At 47.0% G+C, this 13,757-nt stretch overlaps 1 pseudogene; it reads left to right on the top strand.

Annotated features, from left to right (window-relative positions):
- Window positions 1-956: 956 nt before the first annotated feature.
- LOC124040480 lies at window positions 957-12,927 on the top strand (annotated as a pseudogene).
- The last annotated feature ends 830 nt before the right edge of the window (window positions 12,928-13,757 follow it).

The raw sequence follows: 13,757 nt of genomic DNA, 5'->3' as shown, positions 1-13,757 counted from the left end.
TGTGTGTGAGCGTCCGTATGCATGAGCTAAAGGGTATTAGCTTTGGGAGCTAACACAAGTCTTCAAAATAACAACTCACTCTGCCCTGATAAATGTGTGTATGTGCTTTTCTGTATGTCAGCCCAATAGCATTGATTTCCCAGTGCTCTGACAGGGAATTACATTGGCTGACCCTAACCCAATCAGAATAATCTCTCTAGCTACTGCTTTTCTATTGCCCCCGAATTTGTTCAACATTTTTTCCCTTATAATAATAACTAGAGGAAGTCAGATCAGAAATCACTGTTTCAGAGAATCAAAATCTGGCTTTCATACATCCATCAAACGTCCTGCCTGAAGGGTGCTGTCCAATGTGCTGAAATGTGTAGGCTACATCACATCGACCAAGTATCTGTCGTCTATGTAGGTACAGTATGTTTGCTTTGAAGAACAACAGGTTGGTGGGAACCCCAAGTCATTAGAGAGGAGGATGAATATGGCAGGTCTGGAGAGAAGCATTTCCAGTTTCCTGTTTTGTTGAAAGGATATATCAACAACAAACACCAGTTTTATGAATATCATTTCCTCTCTTATTAGCGTTGGGCCAGTAACTAAGGTCGCTGGTTCGAATACCTGATCCGACAAGGTGGAAATCTGTCGATGTGCCCTTAAGCAAGACACAACCTAATTTGCTCCAGGGGCGCCATACGACTCAACTAATATGGCTGACCCTGTAAAATAACATATTACGCTGCACCTATTCGGTGAATGTGACTATGAAACATCATTATTATTTTTATTATTATGAAATGACCACTTATGCTGCCATGTGCCCCCTTTCACGACCAATCCTTTCCCTTACACTCTCTTGCATCAGGATATGTAACGTCACACCTTTAAAAGCGCGAGAAGACTCCCGGTGGCGGGCAGAGCAAGATGACCTCCGAGTACACACGGTGGACCACGGGGAGGGAAACACACACGCATCCTTCACTGAGAGTTAACTGAACTTTACGCAGCCAGTCGGTGAGCGGGGCGCAGGAGAGGACTGCCGTTTCTACCCAGTGGAATTCACCTGATGAAGGGATGTTGTTTTCAGCTAACAGTGAACGAACATTCACTTTTTTAGTGGTGTCCTTTTTCTCTCCAGACCATGAGCAGAGTTGGATGTGAGTAAACACTACAATGTTTCACGCGGCTGTTTGTGCTCCTCTCGTGATGGGCTGACAGAGACAGAGAGACCGAACCAAATGGATTATCTTTCCTCTCAACTCCACCGGCCACCTGTAGAGTAACTAACGGGCCGGTATGATAGTGTCTAACGTTAGTCTGAGCTGCGGCGTGAGCTGCCCATGGGGAGTCAGTGACGGTAAAACGGTGGTCACGCAGGGAGGAGGCTCAGGTTCTCTGAGTCCTACGGGACATCTCGTGGTGGCAGTGTGTCTGGGGTTCATAGGTACATTCGGTTTCCTCAACAACCTCCTGGTGTTAACGTTATTCTGCCGGTACCATACGCTGCGCTCGCCCATCAACGTCCTGCTGTTGAGTGTGTGTTTCGGACCTGCTGGTCTGCGTGCTCGGGACACCGTTCAGCTTCGCTGCTGCCACGCAGGGCAAGTGGCTGATCGGTAGGGCGGGATGCGTCTGGTATGGCTTCATCAACTCCTGTTTGGGTGAGTAGCCTAGTGTGGGTGTGTGTGTCATATTTATCGACTAAACTTAGCCTACCACAACCCCAAACCCTATCCTTAACCAATTGAAATCATTTCCTCTTGCCAACAAACGCAGCTCAGCTGAAAGTATTCACTAAATGTGTTTGATATCATTTTGCAAACAATGTAATTCAATGGAGTTAATAAAGCCGCATACAAAATGGTCTTTTTTTTTCTTTCTTGAGTAAGGCAGCTCCAAAATGCAGGTGTTTCAGCGTAGCTCAGTGCTTTCTGTGGTGGTGGGGTGGGAAATACGGGTGTGTAGGGGTTGGTAATGTTCTCTAGTTGTGCTGTGATTGGCTCACTGTTCTGTCACTCCTAGGGACACTAAGTCACTGCCAAATGTAAGGGTAGAGCTCGCAAATTCAAGCCTCATGGGTGCTGCCATAGAGTTACATTAGAAGTGCCCATCCAAGAAAGCTCAAGGTCATTGGCCACAGTTGAAAATAACGTCAAACCACATTATATCTACAGTAGCTTTGATTGGACTGATCATGTCAACATCATACTTTAAAAATCTTAGTTTGTAAGCTAGCAGTCATCATCATGAATCAAGTCGACAATCTACTGGCAAATCCTTTTTAATCCTTGTCATATGAAGATAAATAATGAAGACAAATTGTAGATAAAATGTATCTGTGCTCATCGGATGGAAATCGCAAATTCAACAATGAGTGGTTTGGAAGGAATCAGTGGCTAACTGCAAGTGTTGCAAAGCAATCACTAGCCTACTATTCAGTGGAGTGGTCCAGAGTCTGGGTTTAAGGGTCTCTTTTCCAAGCTTAAAATGATAAACATTCAACATTGGCCATGCTGTCAATCCAACATGACTTCTGCCGCGCTCAAAATAATTGGAAACTCAGGACCTGAAAATCTGACTTCAGTAAGTTCAAGACAACTGGGAACTCTGAATTTTTTTTGAAAGGTCATCCAACGCAGAATCGCACGTTGGGAACTAGGCCTCTCTTTAGAGCTTGACCTGAAGATCACTGATGTCACCATGATTCGACCTTGTTTTTTACGAGTTCCCAGATGTTTTGAATACACCATAAATCCAGAGAATGGCAGAATTTTTATAACAAAGTTTGATGACACAATTTGTCCACGAAAGACCGTCACACCACCTTCCTGTTCAAGTGAGCACAGCACAACAAGGTGAGTCCAGGAACGTCTTGTATACTGCTGCAAAATAATGTAATATGCCGGGGAGATATGTACACTGTAGCTAAGAAATTAATACTAAGTGTATGTTATGTTGTGGGCTCCAGTGTCGCAGCGGTCTGAGGCATTGCATCTCAGTGCTTGAGGCGTCACTACAGACACCCTGGTTCGAATCCAGGCTGTTTCACAACCAGCTGTGATTGGGAGTCCCATAGGACGGCGCACAATTGGCCTAGCGTTGTCAGGGTTTAGCCGGTGTAGACAATCATTGTAAATAACAATTTGTTATTAACTGACTTGCCTGGTTAAATAAAAAATAAATAGTAAGTTGTTAGTAGCCAATGTTCCTCACCCTAATAATTTGGTCCCTTTCCCTCTTAATTTTGCCTACTGTTCTGACTTGGTGGTGCACATGTAGCCTATAGCCTGTTTTAGAGAAATGTAATCATTGAATATTGTAAGAGCTTTCCTTGTCTGCTTATATTCCCCCTTTATTTATTCTACGGTTCTGACTTGGTGTACAGGGAGAAATACTGTAAGAACGGCCCATGTTCTGAATTCTGTTGCTGCACATTTCAAAAGTGCTGAACAAGTAGTTATATTGATTAAGTCCTAGCTCGTTCATTAATGTCTTAATCAAAATAATGGATGGCCTCTTATCCAGTCGTCATCCCCTTATGCCATAGTTTGTACATCTCAAATTTCAGTAGAAACCACATTTGTTTAAGCAAGTCAGCCATGTTTTTTAAAAGGCAGTAAATGAGGCTGAATGAACTGTTTCATTGCCAAACAAGGCTCCGCTGATAGCCAGGTGTAGCAGTGGTAAGGTGTTGGGACTGCTGTTGGGACTCTGCTGTTGGGACAGCTTTATGTAGGCCCTAACAGTTTGTGGGCAGTTAATGTATTGTTGTGTTGTGGCTTTTCTGGCATGCAACTACACATTTTTTGTTGTTGTTGCCTCACCAAGATTTACATGCTAAAATCGCCACTGCCAGGTCTAATGTTTTAATGTTCAGCAGAGCTGCATCACAACTTTTGTCGGGATCTTTGAGTAAGATTTTCTCAATGAACTTCAATAGTAGCCTAAAGTGATTAAACATACAAATAATTAATGTTGGGGTTTCAATCTCCCTCTTATTCTCCAGACGCTTGTGCATGTGTTCCAGGTATCGTGTCTCTGATCTCCCTGGCAGTGCTGTCCTATGAGCGTTGCTGCACCATGCTGTGTCGGATGCAGGCGGATGGTACTGACTTTGGTACAGCGGTGGCTGGAGTGTGTTTCTCCTGGGTCTACGCCTGGCCTGGACACTGCCCCCGCTGCTGGGCTGGAGCAGCTATGGCCCCGAGGGACCAGGTGCGTGCGTGCGAGTGTGTGTGTGCATGTGTGTGTATGTATGTGTGTGTGTGTGTGTGTGTGTGTGTGTGTGTGTGTGTGTGTGTGTGTGTGTGTGTGTGCGTGCGTGCGTGCGTGCGTGCGTGCGTGTGTGTGTGAATGTGCAATATGGAACTGCAGTATTTATTACCTAGTAACAGTATTCATAGTAAACGTATTCATAGTAACAGCATTCATAGTAGCAGTAACAGTATTCATAGTAAACGTATTCATAGTAACAGCATTCATAGTAGCAGTAACAGTATTTATAGTTACAGTCTTCATAGTAACAGTATTCATAGTAACAGTAACAGTATTTATAGTTACAGTCTTCATAGTAACAGTATTCATAGTAACAGTAACAGTATTTATAGTTACAGTCTTCATAGTAACAGCATTCATAGTAGCAGTAACAGTATTTATAGTTACAGTCTTCATAGTAACAGTATTCATAGTAACAGTAACAGTATTTATAGTTACAGTCTTCATAGTAACAGCATTCATAGTAGCAGTAACAGTATTTATAGTTACAGTCTTCATAGGAGCAGTATTCATAGTAGCAGTAACATTGTTCATAGTAAAAGTATTTATAGTTAAATTATTCATAGTAACAGTAACAGTATTCATAGCAACAGTATTCATAGTAACAGTAATAGTATTCATAGTAACAGTATGCAAAGTAACATAAACAGTATTCATAGTAACAGTATTCATAGTAACACAAACAACATTCATAGTAACAGTATTCATAGTAACACAAACAACATTCATAGTAACAGAAACAGTATTCATAGTAACAGTAACAATATTCATAGTAACAGAAACAGTATTCATAGTAACAGTAACAGTATTCATAGTAACAGTAGGCATAGTAAGAGTATTCATAGTAACATTAACAGTATTCATAGTAACAGTAACAATATTCATAGTAACAGAAACAGTATTCATAGTAACAGTAACAGTACTCATAGTAACAGTAACAGCATTCATAGTAACAGTATTTACAGTAACAGTATTCATAGTAACAGTATTCATAGTAACCGTATTCATAGTAACAGTATTCATAGTAACAGAAACAGTATTCATAGTAACAGTACTCATAGTAACAGTAGCAGTATTCATAGTAACAGTATTTATAGTAACAGTATTCATAGTAACAGTATTCATAGTAACATTAACAGTATTCATAGTAATATTAACAGTACTCATAGTAACAGTAACAACATTCATAGTAACAGAAACAGTATTCATAGTAACAGTACTCATAGTAACAGTAACAGCATTCATAGTAACAGTATTTACAGTAACAGTAATCATAGTAACAGTATTCATAGTAACAGTATTCATAGTACCCGTATTCATAGTAAGCGTATTCATAGTAACAGAAACAGTATTCATAGTAACAGTATTTATAGTAACAGTATTCATAATAACAGTATTCATAGTAACAGCAACCGTATTCATAGTAACAGTATTCATATTGACAGTGTGTATTGTTGTACTGTGTTCTAGAACCACCTGTTCAGTGGACTGGAGGACCCAGACACCCAACAACATCTCCTACATCGTCTGTCTGTTCACCTTCTGTCTGATACTGCCTTTCTCTGTCATAATGTACAGCTACGGCAAGCTGCTCAGCGCTATCAAACAGGTAACTAACCCCCCGACCTCTGACCTATTCTAACCCTTCACTCAGTTTACAGTTTAGAGAGTTGAGTTTAGAGCTAAGTGCCTGGGGTTTGTGTAACTGTAGCACCACCACCTGCTGAACATATACTCTCCATGTACGTGTCAAATCCTCACCCCACTACTATTTTGACACACACTTCTCTCCTTCTCTTCTCACCAAAAATGTTATTTCCCCATGCTTATAAAACGAGTTTAGAGCTTAGAGAGTTAAGAGATGTGACAGTTTGGTTGAAAAAAACTCATCTAGCCGTCTGAACATTTAGCTTGGATACCATCACCCACTGTGGACTTAATGATGATATTTCAGGTTCTGAATCACTACAGGCAGTACAGATGCTTCTCAGTCCAGGACTTTTATTATCTTCATCACCACCACATGTAGTAATCACACAGACATCATCTTCCTTTACATTAGGAATGGAACTTGTGGTTCTGATATAGAGGACCAAAGCTGCCATAATTAGAATTAAATGAATAAATAAATACATGGATGAATGATTGCACACATAAATAGATAAATACTAATTTTAAAAAAATTATCCCACTTTAATTTTATTCATTTATATTATTTCTTTATTTCTTTCTTTATGAATTTTTCCTCCAGTATGATGATAAAGGGGTGATCAAGCAAACGTATGTGGGTGGTATCTAACACACCACTGGTTGATCAATGCAATGGCGTGTTGATCGATTACATTTGCCTGGGCTGCATTCAGTATGACAGAACGTGTTCAAAGTTTAAAGGCCATGTTTCCCATCGCTGCACAGCTATTTTCAGGTCTCTCCAGAGATGTTCAATCGGGTTCAAGTCTGGGCTCTGGCTGGGCCACTCGAGGACATTCAGAGACTTGTCCAGAAGCCACTCCTGCGTTGTCTTGGCGGTGTGCTTAGGGTCGTTATCCTGTTGGAAGGTGAACCTTCGCCCAGTCTGACGTCCTGAGCACTCTGGAGCAGATTTTCATCAAGGATCTCTCTGTACTTTGCTCCGTTCATCTTTCCATCGATCCTGGCTAGTCTCCCAGTCCCTGCCACTGAAAACATCCCCACAGCATGATGTTGCCACCACCATGCTTCACCATAGGGATGGTGCCAGGTTTCTGTACTGCAGAGATGGTTATCCTTCTGGAAGGTTTTCCCATCTCCACAGATGAACTCTAGAGCTCTGTCAGAGTGACCATTGGGTTCTTGGTCACCTTCCTGACCAAGGCCCTTCTCCCCCGATTGCTCAGTTTGACCGGGCGGCCAGCTCTAAGAAGAGTCTTGGTGGTTCTAAGCTTCTTCCGTTTAAGAATGATGGAGGCCATTGTATTCTTGGGGACTTTCAATGCTGCAGACATTTTTTGGTACCCTTCCCCAGATCTGTGCCTCAACACAATCCTGTCTCGGATGCTCTACAAACAATTCCTTCGACCTCATGGCTTGGTTTTTGCTCTGACATGCACTGTCAACTGTGCGACCTTATATAGACAGGTGTGTGCCTTTCTAAATCATGTCCAATCAATTGAATTTACCACAAGTGGACTCCAATCAAGTTGTAGAAACATCTCAAGGAACTCTAGACCCTTTGCTATAAGACTCAGAATAGAGCTCAGGTGCATCCTGTTTCCAGGTAAGACCCTTGCGTTCAGTACAACTGAAGGCCACAGTCCTCATTCTGGCAGCTTGAAGATGTTGCACCATCCAGGCCCATGTCACAGCAAGCCTGATAGAGATATGACAGTAAATGCATTATGTACTAAATGCATTCATCACCAAAGCTGTGTTAGCATTTACTGGACATTTTGCTGAACAATTCAACCCTTTTGTTAGTGTCATGATATATGGAAATTCACATAGAATATTTAGTTCTGTCTCTAGGGCATGGAACCCTGGTCCTGGAGTGCTGCAGGCACTTCATGTTGAGTAACTGGGTGGTAGCCTGCTAGTGATGGCTATTTAACAGTCTGATTGCCTTGAGATAGAAGCTGTTTTTCAGTCTCTCTGTCCCAGCTTTGATGCACCTGTACTGACCTCGCCTTCTGATGATAGCGGGGTGAACAGGCAGTGGTTCATGTGGTTGTTGTCCTTGATGATCTTTTTGACCTTCCTGTGACATCGGGTGCTGTAGGTGTCCTGGAGGGCAGGCAGTGTGGCCCTGGTGATGCGTTGGGCAGACCCCACCACCCTCTGGAGAGCCCTACGGTGCTGTAGATGTCCTGGAGGGCAGGCAGTGTGGCCCTGGTGATGCGTTGGGCAGACCCCACCACCCTCTGGAGAGCCCTACGGTGCTGTAGATGTCCTGGAGGGCAGGCAGTGTGGCCCTGGTGATGCGTTTGGCAGACCCCACCACCCTCTGGAGAGCCCCTGCGGTGCTGTAGATGTCCTGGAGGGCAGGCAGTGTGGCCCTGGTGATGAGACCCCACCACCCTCTGGAGAGCCCTCGGTGCTGTAGATGTCCTGGAGGGCAGGCAGTGTGGCCCTGGTGATGCGTTGGGCAGACCCCACCACCCTCTGGAGAGCCCTATGGTGCTGTAGATGTCCTGGAGGGCAGGCAGTGTGGCCCTGGTGATGCGGGCAGACCCCACCACCCTCTGGAGAGCCCTGTGCTGTAGATGTCCTGGAGGGCAGGCAGTGTGGCCCTGGTGATGCGTTGGGCAGACCCCACCACCCTCTGGAGAGCCCTATGGTGCTGTAGATGTCCTGGAGGGCAGGCAGTGTGGCCCTGGTGATGCGTTTGGCAGACCCCACCACCCTCTGGAGAGCCCTGCGGTGCTGTAGATGTCCTGGAGGGCAGGCAGTGTGGCCCTGGTGATGCGATTGGCAGACCCCACCACCCTCTGGAGAGCCCTGCGGTGCTGTAGATGTCCTGGAGGGCAGGCAGTGTGGCCCTGGTGATGCGTTTGGCAGACCCCACCCCCTCTGGAGAGCCCTGCGGTGCTGTAGATGTCCTGGAGGGCAGGCAGTGTGGCCCTGGTGAGGCGTTTGGCAGACCCCACCCCCCTCTGGAGAGCCCTGCGGTGCTGTAGATGTCCTGGAGGGCAGGCAGTGTGGCCCCAGTGATGCGTTGGGCAGACCCCACCCTCCTCTGGAGAGCCCTGCGGTGCTGTAGATGTCCTGGAGGGCAGGCAGTGTGCCCCCAGTGATGCGTTGGGCAGACCCCACCCCTCTGGAGAGTTCCTGCGGTGCTGTAGATGTCCTGGAGGGCAGGCAGTGTGGCCCTGGTGATGCGTTTGGCAGACCCCACCCCCTCTGGAGAGCCCTGCGGTGCTGTAGATGTCCTGGAGGGCAGGCAGTGTGGCCCTGGTGATGCGTTTGGCAGACCCCACCCCCCTCTGGAGAGCCCTGCGGTGCTGTAGATGTCCTGGAGGGCAGGCAGTGTGCCCCCAGTGATTCGTTTGGCAGACCCCACCCCCCTCTGGAGAGCCCTGTGGTTACGGGCATTGGAGTTGCTGTACCAGGCAGTGATACAGCCCGACAGGATGCTCTCAATTGTGCATCTGTAATTGGATACCACGGATACCACGGATACCACGGATACCACGGAAAAGGGGACGAAAAAAAATAGTGTATCTGTTTGGACTTATTGTGGTCAATATGCAATATGCCAATTATTTGTAGTGTTCTGCCCCCCTGAGCATCTGCTTAATAAATAATTGGCCCATGGCTTAATCTAGTTGATGATCCCAAATCTCTATACAATAACCATCTCTAAATGATGCTATATCGTCTGCATGAATACTTGTGCAATCAATTTGAAACTGGTACTCAATATAAACAACATACACATGGAGTATCTGAAATATATTTCAACTGCAGAATAGCAGCAGTGCTATATAATACAGCTACAGATGTAACAGAGTAACTAAAGATCATTCATTGTCGCGATCATCAACCCCAAAACTTACTTTCTTGGTTGCACGCACAATCTTCCTTAAGAAGAGTACAGGATGAAGAAAGTTGAGGATTCCTGGGGATTGAGGTTGTTAGGGAGACTTCTATGGCTCATTAATGTATAGACTTTAACTAGCGTGTGTTTCTTTCTAAATTGAGAATGTGTTAACAAGCTAGTTAAAGTCTATGTGTGTGTGTGTGTGTGTCTTCCTCCAGGTGAGCAATGTGAGCACGGCGGTAACCCGTCGTCGTGAGCAACGTGTGCTGGTGATGGTGGTAACCATGGTAACGTGTTACCTGTTATGTTGGCTGCCGTACGGTGTAGCGGCCCTACTGTCGACCTTTGGCCCTCGCAACCTTTTGACCCCTGAGGTCACCATAGTCCCCTCTCTGCTGGCCAAGACATCTACAGTCATCAACCCTGTTATATACATCTATATGAACAGACAGGTACACACACACACACACACACACACACACACACACACACACACACACACACACACACACACACACACACACACACACACACACACACACACACACACACACACACACACACACACACACACACACACACACACACCACCCTGAACTCCTGTGTGGCGTTGTCAGTCTTCAGTTCCTCCCAGCCGTATCCATGGTGACAGTTAGTTGAGAGGTGCTGAAGACTTAAAAAGGCTGCGCGGACTGCCAGAGAGAGCGTGTGTTGTCTGTAAAATAACCTGCAACCTGTGCCTGTGTTTTGAAAGCATCCCTGCGACCAAAGACAATGTGCCCTATCGCACGCACCCATTCACAACAATGTAGAGATGCAGATTGTTCGTCAGCAGATACTACATCCCAACACAACCACCATATAATGTTGTCTCAGTGTTGAGGTCGGATTTGTCCTGGGTAAAATGTAGTAGACTACACGTGTACGTGTGGAACTGGAAAGTATACTAAGTACACTATGTTCATTCAGGTGTTATACACCCTGCTTGTATGTTGTGCGTGTTTGTTTATGTACTGTGTATGTGTCTTTGCGTGGCCGTGCATTGTGTGCGGGGGTGTACATGGATGATACAATAATGCTAGATTGGATTTGATTTGAAAATTCTCCCATCCCTTGATACTTAACATTAGCATAATATAATCATTTGCACCGATCCAAACACACTCTGTGATGTGCTCTGACTATTTGATTTGACCTCAGATCAGTTCTCAATGCAGCAATCAATGTGTGATTACTTGTGTGCATTTCTGTGTTCATGCAATGTTGTTGTGCATGTGTTTCTCTCTCCCCCTCTCTCCATCTCTCCATCTCTCTCTCCCTCTCCCTCTCTCTCCCTCTCCCTCTCTCACCCTCTCTCCATCTCTACCTCTCTCTCTCTCTCCATCTCCCTCTCTCTCTCCCCCCTCTCTCCCTCTCCCTCTTCCTCTCCCTCTCTCACCCTCTCTCCATCTCTACCTCTCTCTCTCTCCATCTCTCTCTCTCCCTCTCTCTCCCTCTCCCTCTCTCACCCTCTCTCCATCTCTACCTCTCTCTCTACCTCTCTCTCCCTCTCTCACCCTCTCCCTTTCTCTCCCTCTCCCTCTCTCACCCTCTCTCCATCTCTACCTCTCTCTCTACCTCTCTCTCCCTCTCTCACCCTCCCCTTTCTCCCCTCTCCCTCTCTCACCCTCTCTCCATCTCTACCTCTCTCTCTCTCCATCTCTCTCCCCTCTCTCTCCCTCTCCCTCTCACCCTCTCTCCATCTCTACCTCTCTCCCTCTCCCTCTCTCACCTCTCACCCTCTCTCCATCTCTACCTCTCTCTCTCTCCCTCTCTCTCCCTCTCCCCTCTCTCACCCTCTCTCCATCTCTACCTCTCTCTCTCTCCCTCTCTCTCCCTCTCCCTCTCTCACCCTCTCTCCATCTCTACCTCTCTCTCTCTCCCTCTCTCTCCCTCTCCCTCCCTCACCCTCTCTCCATCTCTCTCTCTCTCTCTCCCTCTCTCTCTCTCCCTCCTCTCTCTCTCTCTCTCTCTCTCCTCTCTCTCTCCTCTCTCTCTCTCTCTCTCTCTCTCTCTCTCTCTCTCTCTCTCTCTCTCTCTCTCTCTCTCTCTCTCTCTCTCTCTCTCTCTCTCACCCTCTCACTCCATGTCTCCCTATCTATCTATCTCTCTCTCTCTCTCTCTCTCTCTCTCTCTCTCTCTCTCTCTCTCTCCCCTCTCTCTCTCTCCCCTCTCTTCTCAGTATAGTGTTGCACAATGAAATCTCCAATGACAACTAATATAGACATAGAGTGTGGCAGTGATGATATGACTTATGGGACCCAATCATATTACCTTTGACTGATGGCCCTTTGAGATCTAGAATAATCTGACCAGACAACAACACACACAGTTCTTATGACAGGTTGGCACAGTCAGAATAGGACTGGCCAGCCCTCATAGCCTGATTCCTCTCTAGGTTTCTTCCTATGTTTTGGACTTTCTAGGAAATGTTTATAGCCAGCGTGCTTCTACACCTGCATTGCTTGCTGTTTGGGGTTTTAGGCTGGGTTTCTGTACAGCACTTTGAGATATCAGCTGATGTAAGAAGGGCTATATAAATAGATTTGATTTGATAAAGGCTGAATAATTGCAGATAAGGATGTGAAGACTGTTTAGTGGCTGAAACACAGCTGACTGCATTGATGCGGTGTGTGTGTGTGTGTGTGTGTGTGTGTGTGTGTGTGTGTGTGTGTGTGTGTGTGTGTGTGTGTGTGTGTGTGTGTGTGTGTGTGTGTGTGTGTGTGTGTGTGTGTGTGTGTGTGTGTGTGTGTGTGTAGTTCTACAGGTGTTTCAAGGCTTTGCTAAGATGTTCTACTCCTGACCGAAGCTCCAGTTTGAAGGCGTCGTCACCGGCGACCAAAACTCTCGGGAACGTTCGCAATGGAAACGGACACGGCGTGCCGGTTGTTTTGGCGTCAGTAGGCCCTCCCACTCCGACTGACTCGGCCAACAGTTCCTTAGTGGTAGCGGATAACCTGCCACCATCACCTCCCAAAATCCCTCCCCCGGTCCAAACCACGCCCTCTCCAAACCACGCCCCCTCTCCAAATCACTCCCCCGGTCCAAACCACGCCCCCTCTCCAAACCACGCCCCTCCCAAATCACTCCCCCGGTCCAAACCACGCCCCCTCTCCAAACCACGCCCTCTCCAAATCACTCCCCCGGTCCAAACCACGCCCCTCTCCAAATCACTCCCCTCTCCAAACCACGCCCCCTCTCCAAATCCCTCCCCGGTCCAAACCACGCCCCATCTCCAAACCACGCCCCCTCTCCAAATCACTCCCCGGTCCAAACCACGCCCCTCTCCAAATCACTCCCCCGGTCCAAACCACGCCCCTCTCCAAATCACTCCCCCGGTCCAAACCACGCCCCCTCTCCAAATCACTCCCCCGGTCCAAACCACGCCCTCCAAACCACGCCCTCTCCAAATCACTCCCCTCTCCAAACCACGCCCCCTCCAAATCCCTCCCCCGGTCCAAACCACGCCCCTCTCCAAACCACGCCCTCTCCAAATCACTCCCGGTCCAAACCACGCCCTCTCCAAATCACTCCCCCGGTCCAAACCACACCCCCTCTCCAAATCACTCCCCCGGTCCAAACCACGCCCTCTCCAAATCACTCCCCGGTCCAAACCACGCCCCTCTCCAAATCACTCCCCCGGTCCAAACCACGCCCCTCTCCAAATCACTCCCCGGTCCAAACCACGCCCCCTCTCCAAACCACGCCCTCTCCAAATCACTCCCCCGGTCCAAACCACGCCCCTCTCCAAATCACTCCCCCGGTCCAAACCACACCCCCTCTCCAAATCACTCCCCGGTCCAAACCACGCCCCCTCTCCAAATCACTCCCCGGTCCAAACCACGCCCTCTCCAAATCACTCCCCGGTCCAAACCACGCCCTCTCCAAATCACTCCCTCGGTCCAAACCACGCCCCCTCTCCAAACCACGCCCCCTC

Source organism: Oncorhynchus gorbuscha, linkage group LG07 (genome assembly GCF_021184085.1).
Source record: "Oncorhynchus gorbuscha isolate QuinsamMale2020 ecotype Even-year linkage group LG07, OgorEven_v1.0, whole genome shotgun sequence".
NCBI lineage: Eukaryota > Metazoa > Chordata > Actinopteri > Salmoniformes > Salmonidae > Oncorhynchus > Oncorhynchus gorbuscha.
This window is presented reverse-complemented; position numbering and strand designations above follow the sequence as displayed.